This window comes from Schistocerca piceifrons, chromosome 2, assembly GCF_021461385.2.
Source record: "Schistocerca piceifrons isolate TAMUIC-IGC-003096 chromosome 2, iqSchPice1.1, whole genome shotgun sequence".
NCBI lineage: Eukaryota > Metazoa > Arthropoda > Insecta > Orthoptera > Acrididae > Schistocerca > Schistocerca piceifrons.
Window position 1 is genome coordinate 435,071,344 of NC_060139.1, and position 24,035 is coordinate 435,095,378.

Below are 24,035 nucleotides of genomic sequence, written 5' to 3' on the forward strand. Positions count from 1 at the left end.
CAATGTGTTCTTTTTTCCATTTCCAGGAGTGTATAACTAATCCAATAGTGTGACCTAAACTCTCTGTTTGTACACAGTATATCAGCATTTCTATACACCAAATTAAAGAGTAGTTGTGACAACAACAGATATGTATAAATATGCAATCCATACGCAAAGCAGTAAACATGTCATTAGCATCATATCAGCATAAGCAAATAAATGTTCATATGTCATCTTAATAAGTAAACATGAAGGCGCAAGCAGATAAATCACAAAGTATAACTTACATACCTATCCACATCAGCACAATAAATCAGGTGACAATTATAATTTAAATAAATAGGCACAGCAGACACATAATAAAAAAAAAAATATGACATCAGTGAAAAAGCAGTGCAGCCAAGCGATGCATAATATACACAAGTTACAACCCAGTTCATTAATAATCATTCTCAAAATCAGTTAACGTACGCAAGCACGTCGCTTCACAAGTAAATTCATAGAACATGAAATTAGCACAAAGTATGAATCACGTAATCGCGAGCAGCAAATTACGTCTAAAGTACGTACCTAAGTGGAAATATGTTACCTGAAAAATAAACTCAATTAATAATTACCCTTTTTAGTTTATTAGTTTCTTCTTCGAAATTACATTCTTCCTGAAAATTTCTCGATAGCACGTCCTCTTAACGTCGGAGACACACAGAATTTACCTGAAGTTCTTAAATATTTTATACAACCGTATCCTGAAAAATACTGAATGTTAATAACATAATTCATCAAGTCACTATAGCTTTATACTGAATTTAGTCGGAGAAATTAAACTGTGTATTTGTTTACGGCTGTCAGTGCATTCGCTCTGAGCGCTCGATCAGCTGTAGGCGCGTGACGTAGGAACCAATTGTTCGCGGTCAACGACTGCCTTGTGCGGCGCGCAGACTTGACTGTTGCTTTGAGTATGTGCCGCCGCCAAAACACAGCGCGGTATCCTTGTACTCTCCGCATGTTTACATGTAGCTGTTAGTTTCTCACAAGTATGTCATTCTACAAAAAAAATTTTTTTTAAAAATATATCATTCCACAAAAACTTTTACGTTAGATATATGATGTATTCCTTTAGAGCGTCGGGATTTAAGAGTTTCTACTTCGACAGTGTTATCATGAATAATTTTACGAATTCTATATGGACCGTTATAAAGCAGAAAAAATTTGCGACACAAACCTTTTCCTTTGTGAGACAAACGATGAGATTTAATTAACACTTTTTGACCAACTGACAAGATTTTTGTACGACCAGGACGCTTAGCTGATTTCTCTCTTCTAGCAGCCGCAGATGCAATATTTCGTAGCGCCAGGTTGACAACTTCAGAATGCCGCAGTTTCCGTGAAGGCGGAAAAGGAACTATTTCAGAAATGCGATTTGTTGGTGCTTTATTTTTTAATGTCAGTATAGGCGGTAAAGAAGTTGAATCATTAGGGAGTTCATTCATAATGTTTTGAAAAATATGAAGATACTGATCCCACGTTCTGTGATTCTGATGACAATAAAGACGACACAATTTATTGATTTCCTTCATCCATCTCTCTGAAGCGTTAGATTGAGGGTGAAAAAGTGAAATGAAAATTGGTTTAATTTTACGACGCTGTAGAGTACGAAGCCAAATTTTAGAACGAAACTGTGATCCATTACCTGATATAACCTTATCAACATGACCAACTTCTTTAAGAAAATGTTTGATGAAAGCGTTAGATACTGAACGAGCTGTTGCTTTGCGTAAAGGTGTAAAACACACATATTTTGACGTCAACTCCACTGCTACGAAAATGTACGCAAAACCATTAGTAGAACGAACCACTGGACCGAACAAATCGACTGCAGCCATCTCCTTTAATTTCGCTGGAATGATAGGAAACAACGGTGCTCTGTGAGAAACTGTTGGCGGCTTAGCCTTTTGACATAATTTGCATTTGGCCAGAACAGATCGAATACGTTTTTCCATATTACTGAAGTGGCAGTTTTCCCGTAATTTACGAAAGCATTTTCTGGGACCAAAGTGTGCATAACTGAAATACGTATACCAAATCAGCTTATTAACCCACTCATCAGGAATACAAACTAACCAAACAGAGTTGTCGACCGATTTTCGTTTAAAAGGAACGTCATTGCGAACTGAATAGCATCTACTTTCTCTGGATCAGGAAGAATACCTTCTGTAGCAATAATGTGACCGAGAAATTTCACCTGAGAACGACCAAATTCAGATTTTTCTAAGTGCACTGTAATGCCAACTCTTGCAAAAATACGTAATAATGAATCCAAAAATTTTGTTGTGCTCACTCCAAGAATGTTTAGCTATAAGAATATCGTCAACATAAGAAGTAATATTGTCACGAAGATAAACAGGTAAAATTTCCTTTAAACTACGAATGAATGCTGCTGAAGGTAAAGTTCAAACGGTAAATTCCAAAGTCACTTTTAGGTAAAACAGTCATATCAGGTTATTGTTTACTTACTCTCTAGATAGATTGATAGTCGAAGAGTTGGTTTGACAGATGCAAAGAATAGTAAAAGAGTAGGCAGCGGTGCAGAAAACTAAAAGGGAAATAGCACCACTACAGCTCGGGGCCCTATGCTCGCTACGGCACACTTAGAGTCGTGAATCCCCTGAGGACCTTAACAGCCGCACATAATTTCCAGTTTGTGACTTAATGGCAACTTTGGCGGAAGTGCGTACATAAATTGATCTAACCATGCACATGGATGTATGTCATTCTTAGAATTGCGGAAGATCTTAAATTTCCGGACAGTCAAAAAGTGTTTATAGTCAAAGTTTTCGCCTCGTGGCGACAAAGACCTACCGCGTCTGTCCCAGTCCGAATGTCGATTATTGTGAAGTTCGCCCGCCTGGCGCTCTCTTGTCTCATCCCGTAAATGAAATAAATTACTTTCTTCATACCCCTCTGCTATCTGTGATTCTAAGTTTCTTCTACTGTCCTTTCCTACTATTTCGCCTTCAATTTGTTTGACTTGCTTTCGTAATGCCTCAACTTCTCTTTTAACGCGTTCATTAAATTTTCCCTGATTTTCAACATGCTTATTTATGTTCTGGTACTCTTCGGTTTCTGCAAATGGCAATGGTGCTGTATCATCTGAATCTCTGTCCCCATTTAAACTAAGACTTGTCAATTTATCTGAAATCTCCTCAACTCTTTCCGATAAATCACCTATTTGTTCTTTCTGTTTATTTACGTCTTCTGTAAGTGTCGCGACTCGGGTTTCAGTATTAACACATTTAGTAGTTAACTGTTCATACTGTTGTGTTAGGTTATTTAATCTGTCATTTGGTATGGATTCCTCGATTCTCTCAAATATTTCTTCCTTATCTTTTGCACGTTGTAAATTTAACTCTGAAAATTTTTGTACTATCACGCGATCTCTTTCTTCCTGTTCTTTATCCTGTTCCCTTTGTCTAATCTCTACTGCAATTAATCTATTATTGTGAGAATTCAAAATCGGTTGGACTTCTTCTCTGATTTCTTTCTTTAATTCATCTTTCATATTTTTGAAACATGTCCCTATTCGTGAATCTATCCGTGTTTCCAAAGTTCCCACCTCTGTTTTAATTGTTCCTATCTCTGTTTTTAATTCAGATCCTAACTGTGATCCAAGTGAGTCTAACCGTGTTTCCATTGTTCCCATACCAGTTGTAATTGTTCCTATCTGAGTTTTAATTGTTCCTATCTCTGTTTTAATTGTTCCCATTTGTGAGTCTAACCGTGTTTTTAATTCTGATCCCAAATTTAATATTACACCCATCAACTGCTCCATATCAGCCGGGTCGAAATTCTTTTCGCCCCTAACATTTCCCACAAAACTAACTTCCTTCTGCATAGCCATAAAGCTATCTGTGTTCGATACTATTTCAGAATCTTCTATCGTTGATCTCGTATTCTGTGAATTTTCTGATTGAGAAAAATTTTGAAAAGGTTCCGGACTATTTTCCCGACTTATTACATTGTTTTCCACTTCATTATTCATCACACTGTTTTCCTCTGTTGGCGAGTTCGCCATGTTAACAATTTCGTCATTCTCACTATCCATCATTTTTGCCTTCTTCATCGATCACGTAATCATTTACAAAACATACAAAAAATTCGTCACTGTGCGAAAATTACACACAATGCCTCCTTATCTCCAACAATACCATTTACATGAAAAGTTTCCCTCAAACACGATTAATCGAACAATTGAAATAATTGCACTAAATTGTCAAACCCGTAGACAAGACAACAATTTAAATTTTGAAAAATACCATTAGAAAAATGACAATTACCAAATCTACACATGCCATACAGACTACAATTACTAAACTCAAATTACTACAACAATACTACGGTCTACTATTTTTACAATCAGAAGAATTTCAAGGGACGATCCGAAGCAGCGGTCGCCACGTGCATGGGGGCTTAATTAAATATGATTGAAAATACTTTTTATTTTTCGTAGCTGTTATGTCTGATTACGCTGTGTCTCGTAATCGGTTGGCCCTGACTAGTATTATTACGCTATCTGACTGCAAAGAACAACAACAAGAATGAAATGAAATTTTTCGTTAACACAATTAATTAATTAAGTCCCCAGCAACTATAAAACCTACAAAACCCAAGCACAAATGTAATTGTTCTGTGTGTGGGAGTGTGACTCAACGTACACATCTGGCACGGTTCTTCTTCAACAAGACAAGAATTTTTAAATACCAATTATACTGACGTGATAAAAGAAAATTAGAAATACCATAATTGCTCAAGGAAAGTAGAATTACACTCTAATACAAGAACACACGCCAGATGCTTTGTTGACTGAACCTGTAATGACGCATTATTTAGGACACTAAAATAAAAACAAACTGAGTTAATTACCTCATTTATATCGATGAAAATCATTCTAATCCTTACATTATATCTCAACCAGAACTCTCCAATATCACATCTCAGCAAGCACTGCCTAATAGCACATCTCAACAAACACTCTCTGCTACAACATCTCAGCACAGACTACCACGAGACCTCAACAGGCACTGACTACTACGAGCTCTCTCCAAGCACTGACTTCTACGAGTTCTCTCCAAACACTGTGGAGGCGGCTTAATAATACTCTTTGGCGCAATCTCTGGCGCAGTGGCTCAGTGTAGCCACCTTTCAAGGTATAACAATAGCATATTTCAGTCTATCAGGGAAAATGCCCTGTTCCAGAGAGCTATTACACAGGTGGCTGAGAATCTTACTTATCTGTTGAGTGATTGGAAGAAACCACAGGTCATTCCCGTTTTTAAGAAGGGCCGTAGGATAGATGCACACAATTATAGACGTCAATCTGTTGTAGAATTATGGAACATGTTTTATGTTCAAGAATTATGACGTTCTTGGAGAAGCAAAATCTCCTTAAAAAAAAAAGAAAAAAAAATAGAAAAATATCAACATGAATTCCGCAGAGACCCTGCGAAACTCATTTCACTCTGTTCCTCCATGAGATCCAAAGTGCCGTAGACAATGGCGCTCAGACTGATGCTGTGTTCCTTGACTTCAGGAAGGCATTTGACACAGTCCCTCACGGCCGTCTAGGGAAAAAAAATACGAACTTATCGAGTATTGGAGTTAATTTGCGACTGGATTCAAGACTTCCTTGCAGACGCCTCGCTCTTAACGGAACAAAATCGAGAGATGTAAAGGTAATTTCTGGAGTTTCCAAAGGAAATGTGATAGGAGTGTTACAGTTAACAATATGTATAAATGATCCACTAGAAAACATCGGATGTTCTCTAAGGCTCTTCGCAGATGACGTGGTTGTCTATAACAAAGCAGCAGTGCTACAAGATAGTAACGATTGGTAGAATGATCTCCAGAGAACTGACGAATGGTGCAGGCTCTGCCAGTTGACCTTGAACGTAAATAAATGTAACATATTGCACATACATAGGAAAAGAAATCCACTACTGTATAGCTACGCTGTTGATGACAAACCGCTAGAAACAGTATCTGCCGTAAAATGTCTAGGAGTAACTATCCAGAGCGTCCTTAAGTGGAGTGACCACATAAAACAAATAGTGGGAAAAGCAGATGCCAGACTCAGATTCATAGGAAGAATTTTAAGGAAATGTAACTCAACCACGAAGGAAGTGGCTCGTAAGGCCCTTGTTCGACCGATTCTTGAGTATCGTTCATCTGTCTGGGATCCCTACCAGATAGAACTGATAGAAGAGATAGAGAAGATTCAACGAAGAACAGCACGTTTTTTCGCGGGTTCTTTTAGTCGGCACGAGAACTTTACGTCGATGCTCAACAAACTCCATTGGTAGTTGGTACAAGAGAGGCGTTGAGCATCACGGAGAGATTTACTGTTGTTACAAAAAGTACCCTCCGCCCCACACCATTAGGTATGGGAAAGAAAATTGAGGAATTGTTAGATGACAATCAGTTTGGCTTCAGGAAGAGTAAAGCCACCAGAGAGGCAAATCTGACTTTGCGGTTGATAATGGAAGCAAGACGAAAGAAAAATCTAGATACGTTCGTAGGATTTATCGACGTAGAAAAGCGTTCGACAATATCAACTGGTGCAAGTTGTTCAAAATTCTGAGAAAAATAGGGGTAAGCTATAGTGTTAATATACAATATGCGCAGCAGCCAACACGGACCAAGAAGTGTGAAAGACCAAGAACAAATTGCTCGGATTAGAAACGGTATAAGACAGGGATGTAGTCTTTCACCTCTACTGTTCAATGTACTCATAGAAGCTGCAATGACAGAAATAAAAGAAAGGTTCGAGAGTGGAATGAAAATTCAAGGTGAGAGGATATCAGTGATTATATTCGCTGATGACATTCTATCCTCAGTGATAGTGAAGAAGAATTACGGGATTTGCTGAATGGACTGAACAGTCTGATGAGTACGGAATATGGACTGAGAGTCAATCTAAGAACGACGAAAGTAACGAGAAGAAGCAGAAATGAGAACAGCGAGAAACTTAACATCAGGACTGGCGATCACGAAGTAGATGAAGTTAAGGAATTCTCCTACCTAGGCAGAAAAATAAAACATGACGGACGGAGCAAGGAGGACATGAAAAGCAGACTTTCACTGGCAAAGAGGGCATTCCTGGCCAAGAGAAGTCCACTAGTATCAATCACACACATTAATTTGAGGAAGAAATTTCTGAAAATGTACGTTTGGAGCACAGCATTATATGGTAGTGAAACATGGACTGTGTAAAAACCGGAAAAGAAGAGGATCGAAATATTTGAGATCTGGTGCTACGGAAGAATGTTGAGTATTAGGTGGACCGATAAGGTAAGGAATGAAGAGGTTCTGCAGAGAAACGGCGAGGACAGGAATATATGGGAAACACGAACAAGAAGAAGGTATAGGTTGGTCAGACATCTGTTAAGACATTACAGAATAACTTTGTGACGGTACGTCACAAAAATATTGACATTTTTATCGGTTGTAAACCATAGTTAACGTATTTTATGAATATAATTAGTATAAAAGATACAGTTAATGTTCTTGAAACAACTGATATGCAGCGATAATTTAAGAGTAGCATCTTTATTTAAGACAAGTCTATGAAAATAAAAAAGGATCGAAAAGAGACGCGATTGTACGGCCGAGGAGGAAGGACGTACTTTGTGGTACACACACTGTTTTGTTTCGCGATACGAAAGGCAGCCATTGAGCGGCTACACATATTTTACGTAAGTTATTCTGTATTCTGCTAAAATAAACTAATTATTGATATCACAAAATGAATTTCCTTGTAATAGTTGTCACCTCAAATGCTCGCAGTGGCTAATTATGTTTAATAATCATTTTTTCAGTAATTTACGCTGCGAGAAGCTCATCTTCTGATGCAGCCTCTGGTCGGCCTTTACGCGCCGAAGTATTAATATTTTTTTTTTAATGTTAACAGTAACTGTAAATGCGAGCGATTTCGTTGTAAGAACCTTTCTAAATTGCAACAGATAATTAATTTACGTTAAAGCTCATTTTTTTAAATTATACAGATTCCATGAGTTCAGTAAGTTTTATCTTGGCCGCTCCACTGTAACAATCGAAATTCTCTCGAGCCTTGCTTTGCAATCAATAAATAGAAATTAACAAAATTACATTCAATTCAGGTAACGGCAACTGTATTTTAGTCATCACGTTCAAAAACTAAAGTTGGTACATGAATAACAGCGGCCCTTCAAGAACCCGTTTCATTATTTACTTATGCAGTAAGTAAAAGTGATAAGAAAAGATAATATCCCTGGGAGAAAGAATCATGCTCTAACAAAATAAAAATTCATGCTGATAAATTAAAAATAATATATAATTTTCTCTCTCTCTCTCTCTCTCTCTCTCTCTCTCTCTCTCTCTCTCTATATATATATATATATATATATATATATATATATATATATATATATATATATATCGTAACAAATGGCACCAACGTAACAACTTCCATAGTACTAGAGGGAGCTGTGGAGGGCATAAACTTCAGAGGAAAACAGAGACTGGAATACATAGAGCAAATAACTGAGGACGTACGTTGCAAGTGCGACACTGAGATGAGGATGTTGGTACAGGAGAGGAATTCGTGGCGGGCCGCATCGTAAGTCAGAAAACCGATGAGTCGTGGCTCTTAGGGTGCATTTATCAGCATCGGCATCGGCATCAGCAAACTCTGAAATACGCAACTCCTATTTAGACCCTCTACATCTACTCACAACATACCAGTGATACTTTAGTGCGAATAAAGTGTACAACAATGGCGCTGACGATCTTTAGACACTGGCAGAGACGTAGTATATATTTATTCAGCAACCATCTTGATTACAAACAATTTACGTCCTGAGAAGACAGCTGACACACAACTGAAACCTTTATTTTTTCAGTATTTTTTTTATAGCCTAAGATTCATACGTTTTCACAAGACTATATCTTCTATGTCAGTGGTTCCCAACCTTTCTGAGACCATTACTCCTGCGTGCAATCAGCAGTCAGACATTAAGTAGAAATCTCCCCCCCACCCCCTTTCTCTCAATCTCTCACACCATCATCAGCAATAGCACCTAAGTAAACTAGAGAATGAAAAAGAATTTTCTTTGGCACATTTATTTTTAAACTTACGAAAGATATATGATATTTATGAGGGGTAGTCAATAAGTAATGCAACACACTTCTTTTCTCGGCCAATTTCGGTTGAACAAATGCGAAGTTTGTTAAGGGACTTCGTGGAATATTGCCGCTTCAGCCCCTAAAGTTTCCCGAATTTCCGACATGTGGCGGCGCTATACCTAGCATACAAAGCAGCGTCTGTAACGGAGGTGGGTTCCAAGCAGAGAGCTGTCATTATGCTTCCCTGATGTAAAACCAGAGCACTGCACATACTCAGAATGTCTGCGGAGTCCTGGCAGTGAACTAAAGCGTGGTGAGTCATTGGGCAGGCGTCGTCATCGCAACAAGGCCGCGCAAACGCGTCCGGCCTCCCGCCGGCCGCACGCAACCTGTGCCTGCTGCATTCTCGCAACGTGCGGTCACTCTTTATCGAGGTGACCGACGGATCACAATGAACGGTACACTCCGAAGGAAGCAGTGTGTGGATGATGGGGAGGTTATAGGTGCAGCAAGACATGGGCTGCGACGTCGACCATTAGACTGGCAGCATTCGGGGATGCAGACCCTCCCAGTAGGGTGGACGTAGATTACGTTGAAAAACATGGTTTGTTAGCATCTTGAATAAAACCAACCTGTTTTCAGAAAAAAATGTGTTGCATTATTTATTGAACGACACTCGTAGTTTTTGTAGCTGTTCTATTAAACCACGAACTAATGACTCAATGAGACTACTGGGACTGCTTATTTTGAGGAATGTTTTTTATAGAATGCTGCAATTCTCAGTGTATCGCAAGTGGTACCTGCAACCCTTCCTCTTAAAAGAAACGTAAGTACCCCGACTGATGGCAGAAACTGGCTACAAAACATGGTTTCCCTCTGTGCCAGTCCTCTCCCTAGCGGCACGTGCTTCACGCACACCACCACCCCCATTTAAAAGCAAGCAAATTGAAATTCTGTGAACTAAACTGAGGCTTAAAGTCTTGTAAACCACTTGATTGCTGGACTTCTTACTTCTGAACTGGCAAAAATTGGAAGACTTCAGCCTTCCGGTATATAGTGCCTTATCTCTGCCACTAATAATAATAATAATAATGGTAATTATACGTTGTACGCCCTAACAGCAGTGTAGTGACCATTACGAAATTCCTGTTGTGTCAGTTATTTTGTAGTTCGTTTACAGCTGCAAAGTGCATAAGGAAGAAATTTGCGAGTTTTCCAGGCATTACCTACAGTGCAAAGAAGGCATTTTCATGAGATATTTAACAATATGAGATGTATATGTCTCGATTCTGCTGTCATAGTATTCACAAGCTGTAACCTACACGACATTGTCCCATGTGTTAATGTTAGTATTCTGAAGGAAAAAAATCTAGTTTTTGGTAACTTATGTAAACAGTATTACTGTCTTACGAAATACTGATAATAACAACTGGACCCTTTCGTTGTTACCACTCGGAAAATAACGTTTTACCGCTCAGGGGGTTATTATCCCCAGATTGGGAACCACCTTCTACATGAATAAAGAGAGAAACTTAGGGTAAACTTCAGTTTACATACAGAACTCCAAGACTTTAATAGTAGAAAGTGCCACACGGCTGTACAGGGGTATGTCTTTCACATACATGAATATAAGAAAAACCTTGGGGTGCTACTCAAAATTCCGTTTCGGATCAAAGTTTTCATTTGAGGATGAATTTTTCACTCTAAAGTAGAGTGTGCACTGATACGAAACTTCCTGGTAGATTAGAACTGGCGGAAGTGGAGCTGTGAGGAAGGGACGTGACTCGTGCTAGGGTCGCTCAGTTGGTACAGGGCTTACCTTCGAAAAATAAAGACTCTGGTTTCGGCTCCTGGTCCTTTAAACCTTCAGAAATGTTAAATGTGATCTCCACCAGGGGCCACAATAAACTTCCAACTACCATACTTCTGCTAACTTTTCTGGAGTTACGAGATTCACTGTTGCTTTTGCGGGATCACATGTTCACGCAGAGTTATTGGAAAGGGAGATGCATAGCCGGAATCTTTCACAAAGCACGCAGAAAGGAAATAAAAATTTCACATACCGTGAGATGAGGCACCCTGCACGTCACTGGTGCAATGGCCCTTAATTGCCAATCGATTTTTGAGGTAGTTCGTTGTTACGAAGTGCTCTTACATGCAGGTCCAACGCGTGGTGCTCCGTCCCATTGAAAAAAATAAAAGTTTCGCTATGTTCTCTCAGTTCTGGTAAAAAGCCAGATTTCCAACATATCCAAGCACATTATTTCTGCCGGCCGAAGTGGCCGTGCGGTTAAAGGCGCTGCAGTCTGGAACCGCAAGACCGCTACGGTCGCAGGTTCGAATCCTGCCTCGGGCATGGATGTTTGTGATGTCCTTAGGTTAGTTAGGTTTAACTAGTTCTAAGTTCTAGGGGACTAATGACCTCAGCAGTTGAGTCCCATAGTGCTCAGAGCCATTTGAACCAACATTATTTCTGTAGCCGTCTTTGCTTCAAGAAGGACCGACTCGTAAATCTTTTCTAAGGAAATGGGGCAAAACACACTGTGGATACAGAACTCCGTTCCAATCTCGTGGCTTGAAACAAACACACGGCTATTGTATTTTGCTGCCCTCACCGTTGCCTATGCAGATAGCGCTCGGTCAGTAAACAAAAATCGCATATAAGAAATCATAGAACGTATTATACGAATACAGAAATTCAGTGTGAAAAACTGAGGGTGATCGAGAGAGTTCTGTCCAATAAGGACACATGGCTGCAGAAAGTTGAACATTGCGTGAGCGGCGCCTTAGAGGCGCCTGTCGTCCGGATATAGCCGTAATTGAGAATTACCATCGTAATTCCAATGTATCTAATTGTCATGATTAGAGAACGACAAAACCGTAAACGCTTTTGTTCGACAAAACCGATAGCCTTTTCAGAAATTCTGAATCCTTAGGCACACGTCAACACTGCGCCTAAGCTAGCGATTCATTTGGCCGAAAGAATGCCTTGACTCACCACAAAAGACACAAGCTGTCTCCGTTCGCTTTGGTTCCATTAAAAATCTCAGCACTCAAATACGGCAGTCGACTGTCCAGACAGGAGCTACTCTATATAACTTTGTGGCTTGAGTCTACCTCGATCTCGTTATGGCGCTGGACCTGACTAGATACCAGTCCGATTCTACGTAATGTATGCGAAAGAACTTGCTCCTCTCCTAAGCGTTTCTAATGACTGAAAAAGCACTGGTCATTTCCATTTCAAAAAAGGGTCGTCCAACAGATGCACAGAACTACAGGGCCATATGTCTGACGTAGAACTGATGCAGAACTTTGGAACATGTTTTATGCTAGCGTATCATGACATTTCTGACGAAGGAAAATCTCCTCTGTAGGAATCACTACGGGCTCCCAAAACAACTATTGTGTGAAACCCAGCTGAATCTGTACATGAGATTCAGAAACAGTAGATACAGGCGCCCAGGTAGATGCCGTGTTCCTTCACTTCCGGAAGGCGTTTGATACAGTTCCGCATTGCCGCCTAATAAACAAAATAGAGTGAACAGAGTATCAGACCAACAATGTCACTGGATTGAAGAATTTCCACCAAACGGAACATAGCATATCGTTCTCAACGGAGGGAAATCTTGAGGCGTCAAAGTAACTCGGGTGTGCCGCAAGGGAGTGTTATAGGACCATCACTTTTGACAATCTAGATATAAATGACCCAGTAGGCAACGCCCGTTCCATGAGGCTTTTGATGTGTGATGCTGTTAGAGAAGTCGCGACGCTAGAAAATTGTAGCGAAATGCAGGAAGACCTGCAGAAGGTGGACGTTTAGTGCAGGGAGTGGCACTGGACACTCAACATAAACGAATGTAATGTACTGCGAATACACAGACAATTTATACGATTTGCAGAACATCCATGGAAGCAGTTACTTCCATAAAATATTTAGCAGTACGCATACTGGGCGCTTTAAAGTCGAACGGGCCCATAAAATTAATCGCAGATGTCAGACTGAGATTTATTGGAGGAGTCCTCAGGAAATGTAGCGCATCAACAAAGAAAGCAGCTTCAAAACAATAGTTCGACCAATAGGTGAATATTGCTCTTCAGTCTCGGATCCGCATCGGATATGATTCATGGAGGAAATCGAGAAGGTCTGAAGCAGAGCGGCACATTTCGTTACTGGTTTATTTAGTAAACGCGAAAGCAATGCGGAGATACCCAGCCAACGCCAGTGGCGAACGCTGCAAGACAGGTGTTTTTCATCATGGTGTGGTTTATTGTTAAAGTTCCGAGGGCGCACGTTCATAGAAGATTTTGCCAATATGTTGTTTCCTCCTGCGTATGTCTCGCGACAAGACTATGAAGGTAATATCAGAGAGATTCGAAGCTTACCAGCAATCATTCTTCCCACGAACCATTCCCGTCTGGAACAAGAAATGGGGGATAAGATAATGGAACAAAAAGTACTCTCCTCCACACTTCGTAAGATGTTTTGCGGAGCATCGATGTTGATTAAGATGTAGATGCAACATGTGTTACGATTGTAAAATTCCGTGCCTTTGGTATAAACCATGACTGTACTAGGCAGCTTCCACTCTCGACTGCAAGAAATGTGTAACAAGTTTTAATAAATTTTTGTTTCAGGGGAAATCCGGTTTAGTTAACAATCTTATTTTTCTAGTTCTGTTTCTGCAAGGACACTAGGTCCTCAGTGTCAGGACATTTAGACTACCTTGGCTATGGGGGAGTGTGCAGCCTATTCCGGCCAGTCTGCTCACGATAAGACAGGAGTGCCCATCCCTCATGCCTGCGACACAACCGTTGGCCTTACGCCGTGGCCCTTATATACAACACACCCCACATTTCTGCAACGTCAACTGGCTTTCCCTGACCGGCTTCCCTCCGTACTCAGCCAGTCACTACAAGAGTTCCTTTCGCTGCGAAAGTGATGTCAATTACTTTCTGTGATCCGAATTGAAGCCTCAAGGGCGAACTGTGACTGCGGTTTTCAGACAACTTCGTAATCCGTTCAGGAAATGTGGCCATCAGAGGTGCGTAACTCTTGCACAATGTGTAACCGCATTACGCCAGCTACGTGTCAGATTGCGAAATGACGAGTGAAACTTCCTTGACCATTTCCGTACAGCTCTGACATTGCTCCAAGTTATTTCTTCTTGTTTGATCCTATTATACATCAACTGTTTGTCAAAACTTTTCCCGACTATGTTGTTATAGTTGTGATTTTCACCCCGAAGACCGGTTTAATGCGGCTCCCAAGCTCCTCTATCCTGTGCAAGGATCTTCATCTCCGAATAACTACTGCAACCTACATTCTCTTGAACCTGCTTATTGTATTCGTCTCCTGGTCTCCCCCTGCAAATTTTGCACCCCACACTTCCCTTCAGTCCTAAACGACGATTCCTTTATCTCTCAGAATGTGCCCTATCAACCGATCCCTTTTTTAAGTTATGCCACGAAATTCTTTTCTCCCCATTTCTATTCAGTATCCTCTTGCTAGTTACGCGAGATACCCATCTAATCTTCAGCATTCTTCTGTACCAACACACGTCAAAAGTTTCTATTGTTTTTTGTCCGAGTGGTTTATTGTTCACGTTTCAGTTCCTTACAATTCTACACTTCACACAAATTCCATCAGAAAATAATTCCTAATTCCTAAATTTATATTCGATGTTAATAAATTTCTTTTCTCCACAAACACTTTTCTTGGCATTGAACATCTAAACTTATATCCACTCTTCTTCGGCTATCATCCCAAATTGCAAAACTAATCTATTGCTTTAGCGCCTAATTCGCTCAGCAGTGTCTGATTTGGTTCGACTACATTCGGTCACCCTTGTCCTGCTTTTGCTAATGTTCATCTTCTATCCTCCTTTCAAGACACTGTCCATTTCGTTCAACTGTACCTCCAAGTTGTTTCCTGTCACTTACAGAACTACATTGTCACTGGTAAAGCTTCAAGTCTTTGTTTCTTCAGCCTGAACTTTAATTCCTTCTCCAAACATTTCTTTGGGTGAATTCACTATTTGTTCAATGTACAGATTGAATGACATTGGGGGTAGGCTGTAGGCTACAACCCTGCCTCACTCCCTTCTCAGCCATTGCTTCCTTTTCATACCCTTCGATTGTTACAATTGCCGTTTCGTTTGTGTACAAACTGTGAATAGCCTTTCGCTCCCTGTATTTTACCCCTGCTTCCTACATAATTTCAAAGAGTATTTTCCAGTGAACATTATCAAAGGCTTATTCTAATTCTACAAAAGATATAAACTTAGATTTGTCTTTCTTTAACCTACATTCAAAGGTAAGTCATACGGTCAGAATTACCTCTCGTGTTTCAGCATTTCTCCAGAACGAAACTGGTCTTCCGGACGTCGGATTCTACCAGTTTTTCCATTCTTCTGTAAATAATTCGTGTAAGTATTTTGCAACCATGACTTATTAAACTGACAGTTCAGTAATATTCACACCTGCCAGGACCTGCTTTCTTTGCAGTTGGAATTATCACAGTCTTCTTGAAGTCTTAGGGTATTCCATTGACTCATATCTTGCACACCAGGTGGAATAGTTTCTCATGGCTGTGTATCCCAAAGCAATCAGACGTTATGAGGGAATGTCGTCTACTTTAGGTAACTTTTTTCGTCTTAGGTCTTATAGTATTCTGTCAAATTCCTCTCGCATCAAGTATCTATAGAAAAAATCACAACCTATTTTCCATCGGCACCCTTACGAAATGTAACTTTTGATTGCTAGATGTTTGTAAAACGTCGGGACGAATCTTTCACTGTTTAAGGATGGGAATGCGGAGAAATAGACGTTTTGTATATGAAGGGCTTATTTGAATAGTGGTAAACGTCCATTTTTGTTCATTCTGAGATACAGAGTCCTAACGTTAAATGAGCGCTGAAAAATCTGCAGTTGAGATGCCAGAAATATTCAAGTATATATACTTACTGAATGAAACTCTGTATCTCTGTATCTCAGAATGAACAAAAATGGACTTGTACCACTATTGAAATAAGCCCTTCATACATCAGTACCTTTGTGTGTTAAGATCTTAACCCACCTCTCACTTCTTGACTCACTCTCTTACATTCACGTCAGATTTGAACGCTATAAAAGACAAAAAAGTGCCCTAGAAAATGTCAAGAACGGTCCATGAGATGACGTGGCCACAGATTGAATTAATCCTAAGGATGAAATTATTAAATGTGACGTACGTAATGTCTACATCTGCATCTATACTCTGCAAACCACCATGAAGTGCATGGCAGATGATACGGCCGATTGTACCAGTTTACAGGGTTTCTTCCCCTTCCATTCACATATGGAACACAGGAAGAATGACTGAATGCATCAGTGCGTGCTGTATTTATTCTAATCTTATGCCTACGATCGCTGTGTGAATGACATTTAGGGGGTTGTAGTATTTTCCTAGAGTCATAATTTAAAGCCGGTTCTTGAAATTTTGTTAGTAGACTTAACGGGACAGTTTGCTTCTATCTTCAAGATTCTACCAGATCAGTTTCTTCAGCATCTATGTGACACACTCCAACGGATCAAACAAACCTATGACCATTCGTGCTCCTCGTCTCTGTATACGTTCAATATCCCGTGTTAGTCCTATTTGATATGGATCCCACACACTTGAGCAATATTGTAGAACCGTTCGCACAAGTGATTTGTAAGCTATCTCCTTTGTAGAGTTATTGCTCTTCCCCAGTATTCTACCAGTGAACCGAAGTCTACCACCAGTTTTACCCTCGACTGATCACTCCACTTCATATCCCTACGAAGTGTTACTCCTGGGTATATTTATGAGTTGACCGATTCTATCTGTGTCTCATTAAAATTGTAGCCATAGGATACTAGGTTTTTTCGTTTTGTGAAGTGCATGAGTTTAAATTTTTGAACATTTAAAGCAGGTTGCCAGTATTTGCACCACTTTGCAGTCTTATTAAGATCAGACTAAATATTTGTGCAGTTTCATTCAGACAGTACTTCATTATGGATAACTGCATCATCTACAAAAACTCTGAGGTTGCTATTAATATTATCTGCAAGGTCATTAATATTCACCTTGAACAGCAAGGGTCCCAAAACACTTTCCTGGGGCGCACCTGAAGTTACTTCTGCATCTGACGATGACTCTTCATCCAAGATAACATGCTGCGTCCTCCCTACCAAAAAGCTCTCAGTCCAGTCACAAATTTTAGACCACACCCCATGTGGTCGCACTTCTTTTGACATAAGCGTACGTGTGATAACGAGTCAAATGCTTTCCGAAAGTCATGAAATACTGCATCTACCTTACTGCTTTGATCCAAAGCTTTCAGTATGTCAGATGAGGAAAGTGCGAGTTGGGTTTCACATGATTGTTTTCGGAATTCATACTGGGTAGGATGGAGGAGGTAATTCTGTTCGAGATACTTCATCATGTTTCAGGTCAGAAAATGTTCTAAGATTCTACAGCAAATTAGTGTCAAGGTTATTGGATGGCAGTTTTGTGGATCACTACCCTTCTTGTAGACAGGTGTAAACTGTGCTTCTTTTCACGACCAGAGCCCAGGTTTTTGTTCGAGGGATCTACGATAGAGTGGCTAACTCAGCCACAAATTTATTATAGAATCTGATAGGGATTCCATTGGGCCCTGGAGCTTTGTTCAAAGTTAACAGTTTCAGCTGCTTCTTAACACTATTGACATTAATACTTATTTCATTCGTCTTTTCAGTTGGTGCGAGGATTAAACTGGAGCAACTCTCCTGGGTTTTCTTTTGTAAAGGAATATTCTAAAACGAAGTTAAGCATATCAGCTTTTACTTTGCTACCCTTTACTTCAGCTACTGTCTACGGTCTGGACACTAACTATGGTGCTATTACCAGCCTTTACATATGACTAGAATTAATTTGGGTTTTGTGAAATACTGTTTGACAATATTCTGCTCTGGTAGCCATTGAAGGCATCACGCATTGCTCTCTTGACCGCCAAACGCATTACATTTAGCATCTCCCTATCTATAGCTCCATACTTTGTTTTACATCTATTATGCAGTAATCTCTGTTTCTTTAGAAGTTTCTTTACAGTGATTGTATATCACGGAGGTTCCCTCCCGTTATAAACTGTTATACTGGATACATAACTTCCTAATGCATGGCCAATTATTCTTTTAAACTTGAGCCATACTTCCTCTACATGCTCCTGCCTTGTGTTGAAAGCTTGAATTTCCTCCTTCAGATATGACACTGCTGATTTTCAATCTGATTTACTGAATACATATATCTTTCAGATTGTTTTATTTGTGTTTTTACTTTGGTAATCATTGTTGCTGTAACTGTGTCATGGTCATTGATACCAGTTTCGATGTGGACATTATCAAAGCGATTAGGTCTATTTGTTGCCATTAGATTCAGTATATTTCCTTCATGAGGTAGGTAGTTTCCAGAGAAGGCATTTATTTATGTTTCACAGGATGTCTTATCACCGCACCGCTAACAAAACCATAATTTTTCCAATTGCTTGTCGGATGATTAAAGTCTCCACTGATTACAGTACAATTGGGGGACATACGCATAAATGAACTGCGATTTTCTCCAAAGTTTTCGGTTACATCATGAGATGATTCAGGAGACAGAAGAATCTACACTCCTGGAAATGGAAAAAAGAACACATTGACACCGGTGTGTCAGACCCACCATACTTGCTCCGGACACTGCGAGAGGGCTGTACAAGCAATGATCACACGCACGGCACAGCGGACACACCAGGAACCGCGGTGTTGGCCGTCGAATGGCGCTAGCTGCGCAGCATTTGTGCACCGCCGCCGTCAGTGTCAGCCAGTTTGCCGTGGCATACGGAGCTCCATCGCAGTCTTTAACACTGGTAGCATGCCGCGACAGCGTGGACGTGAACCGTATGTGCAGTTGACGGACTTTGAGCGAGGGCGTATAGTGGGCATGCGGGAGGCCGGGTGGACGTACCGCCGAATTGCTCAACACGTGGGGCGTGAGGTCTCCACAGTACATCGATGTTGTCGCCAGTGGTCGGCGGAAGGTGCACGTGCCCGTCGACCTGGGACCGGACCGCAGCGACGCACAGATGCACGCCAAGACCGTAGGATCCTACGCAGTGCCGTAGGGGACCGCACCGCCACTTCCCAGCAAATTAGGGACGAATGGAGACGTGTCGTCTTCAGCGATGAGAGTCGCTTCTGCCTTGGTGCCAATGATGGTCGTATGCGTGTTTGGCGCCGTGCAGGTGAGCGCCACAATCAGGACTGCATACGACCGAGGCACACAGGGCCAACACCCGGCATCATGGTGTGGGGAGCGATCTCCTACATTGGCCGTACACTACTGGTGATCGTCGAGGGGACACTGAATAGCGCACGGTACATCCAAACCGTCATCGAACCCATCGTTCTACCATTCCTAGACCGGCAAGGGAACTTGCTGTTCCAACAGGACAATGCACGTCCGCATGTATCCCATGCCACCCAACGTGCTCTAGAAGGTGTAAGTCAACTACCCTGGCCAGCAAGATCTCCGGATCTGTCCCCCATTGAGCATGTTTGGGACTGGATGAAGCGTCGTCTCACGCGGTCTGCACGTCCAGCACGAACGCTGGTCCAACTGAGGCGCCAGGTGGAAATGGCATGGCAAGCCGTTCCACAGGACTACATCCAGCATCTCTACGATCGTCTCCATGGGAGAATAGCAGCCTGCATTGCTGCGAAAGGTGGATATACACTGTACTAGTGCCGACATTGTGCATGCTCTGTTGCCTGTGTCTATGTGCCTGTGGTTCTGTCAGTGTGATCATGTGATGTATCTGACCCCAGGAATGTGTCAATAAAGTTTCCCCTTCCTGGGACAATGAATTCACGGTGTTCTTATTTCAATTTCCAGAAGTGTAGTTATCATTTTATGCCCACCCCTGCCCAAACAATCCCATTTGCACCTTCAGTTTCTCTCAGTGGTTTTGAGTTTTTTGTCTGCTGTGACAGATACACCACCTCCATTTCCTATTTGCCTATCCTTTCGTTATATACTTAAATTTTCCACAAGAATCTCACTGCTCTCAATTTCAAGTTTCAATCAGTTTACAGTATTTTGTGAGCTCCACTGTTTTTCAGGAGTTCCTCGAATTGTGGAATTTTGTTGCGCCTGTAAGGCATTTCTGTCAAAACAGACACATGTTCTCTCGTCTCATCTGTTTTGGTAATGGCTTCCTCGAACAGTGTCATTATAGGCGTATGAGGAATTCCAAACATGAGTGTTATCTAAACCAAAGAATTTTATGTTATATAGAAGATGAAGAATATAATCAACACGAAAATACGAAGTTTGTGGTATAGGTAAATTACACGATGATGGATTTTTGGGACTTCAGACAGATAAACAGGCGAAACAATCCCGATATCTAATGTGTAATATTTCTGTATTTAGTTCAGAAACTGTCAGCGATAAATTTGAAGAATTAGTTCTGGAGATAGCCTTTGACTTCAGAGTTGTTTACGTCTTATTAGATTAGATCAGATGTATTTTTCGTTCAGATTGAAATCAATGTCTATTACACTGCATAAGATATACTGTTTGTTTATACAATTCAGTCTGCATAGCCGGCCGCGGTGGCCGTGCGGTTCGAGGCACTTCAGTCCAGAACCGCCTGACTGCTACGGTCGCAGGTTCGAATCCTGCCTAGGGCATGGTTGTGTGTGATGTCCTTGGATTAGTTAGGTTTAAGTAGTTCTAAGTTCTAGGGGACTGATGACCTCAGATGTTGAGTCCCATAGTGCTCAGAGCCATTTGAACCAGCCAGTCTGCATATTCTTTAAGTAGGTAGTCAGTTTTTGGGACACATGGCTGTGGATCACTTTATTTGGCGGGAAAAGCTCGTCATTCTCTGCTGTTGGAAGGTGAAAAATATACCACTTTTTCCTATTATAATGCAATACTGTGTCAACATCAACACAAAACTCTGAGCACAAGTAATTACACCGCTGCAGATTGGTGTGAAACGCTGTCTGTGAGGTAATGCTCTGCTTGTATAATCGCAGATCAACCAATAACATATAGCAATAAAATGCGTCTGTACAGATTCAAAACATCGGTAATAAGGATCTAAACGCACCACTTAAGATGCACCACCAATGGAGATCCCTGCACCTTCCCAAGAGATGAGCTGCTGGAAAACAGCCTTGATGTATGGCGCCTGGAGATCTGCGTGAGCTGGGTGCTGGGAGCACATTCACTCGCCGCAACAGTCATTATTGGTCTGTTGGGCCATGCTACCGGCTAGTGTGGGCCTTTGTTTCCTTGCATGCAGATCAGAAGCAGCTCTTGTGCCCATTATATCCAATGACATTTCCTGGAAGAAGTGCTCACTTAAGAATATAGTTCCTGCATTCTACCTGAAGGATGGTCTTCTCTTGTGATCCACCCCATCCCCCAGCTTGTTTGGGCCAGCAAACCTGTAGCAGCAACTTCAAAGAGCTTCGTAGAAGGACCAACAAAGAATGATGCGTTTCCTATCGTCACACACGGGCACATGCTTGGACCTATTCCCCAGCTTATCCTATTGTTCACGGGGAGAATGACCAGCTGCACACTTGAAAGACGCTGACAAAGGCATGAAGTGGTTCCTGGAAGGATGGTGCATTTCCTGTCTAAGATTCAGCTTCGAAGGCATCCCAAAAAGTTGTATGGCAAACACCAGGGCGTTGCTCTTGGCTTTGATGTAGCTGAAATTGGTTTTCCTGGTAGATTGCTGAACACCGACACAGACATTCCCGATCTTCCCACCTGCGTTCTGTATGTGGGTGATCCTGAAGAATGTGAACAATATATGACATGTCTGAATCTGCTGACCAGACTTTTCCCCCCGTATAAGAATTCTTATTGGTTTCTGCCAAACTAGTAGGCGGAGCTTGAGTCTATATAAGCCATACGCCCTCCACAGTCATCTTCATTCTGCTCTACTGTGTTCCGTTGTCACCATCGTTAGTGCATCCATCTGCCTCTTTTGTCACTTAACACCGCTATGAAGCGTTCAGCATGTTGCAGCAGCATCAGCAGCGTCAGTGGCAGCCGGAAACGTCTGATGCACTATTTGGAGGAATTGCCATGTAAACAGATATTTTCGTAGCAAGTATTTGTGTGTTAGTTGCTTTGAGTCTTCAGATTTCTATGTATATTTTCGTTACTTCGTTGCCCTGAGTGTTCAGTAGCAAGTGTTCGTCTAATCGGTGTGTTCAGATTTCGAAATATATTTTCGTCATCTCATTGTTCAGAGTGTTCGGATTTCTTAGTATATGATCGTTAAGGAAGTTTCGTAGCAGGTATTTGTATGTTCATATTTCATGTTATATTTTCGTTAAAACGAATTTTGTAGCATGAGTTTACCAAATAAAGATGTTCAGATTTCGTAGTATATTCTTGTTGTTTCATCGCATGAGTTTATCAGTCCAGTTCAGTTGTATATTTTCGCTAAAAAATGTTTCCTTGTTGTTACAGCTTTCGTTCCTGAAATGTGCTGCGAATACATAGAAAGAAAGATCCCTTATCATTTAGCAACAATATAGCAGGTCAGCAGCTGGAAGCAGTTAATTCCATAAATTATCTGGGAGTACGCATTAGGAGTGATTTAAAATGGAATGATCATATAAAGTTGATCGTCGGTAAAGCAGATGCCACACTGAGATTCATTGGAAGAATCCTAAGGAAATGCAATCCGAAAACAAAGGAAGTAGGTTACAGTACGCTTGTTCGCCCACTGCTTGAATACTGCTCAGCAGTGTGGGATCCGTACCAGATAGGGTTGATAGAAGAGAGAGAGAAGATCCAACGGAGAGCAGCGCGCTTCGTTACAGGATCATTTAGTAATCGCGAAAGCGTTACGGAGATGATAGATAAACTCCAGTGGAAGACTCTGCAGGAGAGACGCTCAGTAATTCGGTACAGGCTTTTGTTGAAGTTTCGAGAACATACCTTCACCGAGGAGTCAAGCAGTATATTGCTCCCTCCTACGTATATCTCGCGAAGAGACCATGAGGATAAAATCAGAGAGATTGGATCCCACACAGAGGCATACCGACAATCCTTCTTTCCACGAACAATACGAGACTGGAATAGAAGGGAGAACCGATAGAGGTACTCAAGGTACACTCTGCCTCACACCGTCAGGTGGCTTGCAGAGTATGGATGTAGATGTAGATGCAGATGTAGAATGTCAGCTGAGCTTGACCAGCAGCTGGAGGCTGAGAGGACGCAGGCTGGTGAGCTTGTAAATCCCTGGAGCAGCATGCTGCGACGATTCTGCTGTGTAAGTACATATTCTCGTTAAAACTGTTTTTCGTAGTGTTCTATTTCATGTATGTGTAAATGCTTTTAAAGCTATATGTTCTTGCTGTTCTAGGTGATTTCGAGTGAGGGTCAGGGGCAGTGTTACACCACCCATGATAAACCTATCGCAGATGTCGTGTAAGTGAATATTCTTTTCGTTAATTTGTTTTCATAACATTGCAATGTGCTTTTTTAGACTAATATGTTGTTGTTGTTGTTGTAGGTGATATTGGTGATCTGGAACAGTGGCTCCATGCTCGTCCAGATGAGGAAATGCCACAGTGGGTGGAAGAAATGGTGCAGGAGCTTTGGCTGACTTCAGGGATGTGGTGTCATCATGGAGGCAGCGTCACATCGCTGTTGCTTTAGGTAATTTATATACCTGTCTATATTTGTTGTAGTGGATATAATCAGTGTTCATTATTTCTTTTTCCTTCTTCTTTCTCTACAGTCAACGAACTGATGGATCCAGGGTACAATCCACTCCAAAACGTCCACAGTGCATTGGCATGGGATTTGGGGCAAGCAAAGACAACGCCAAAATACG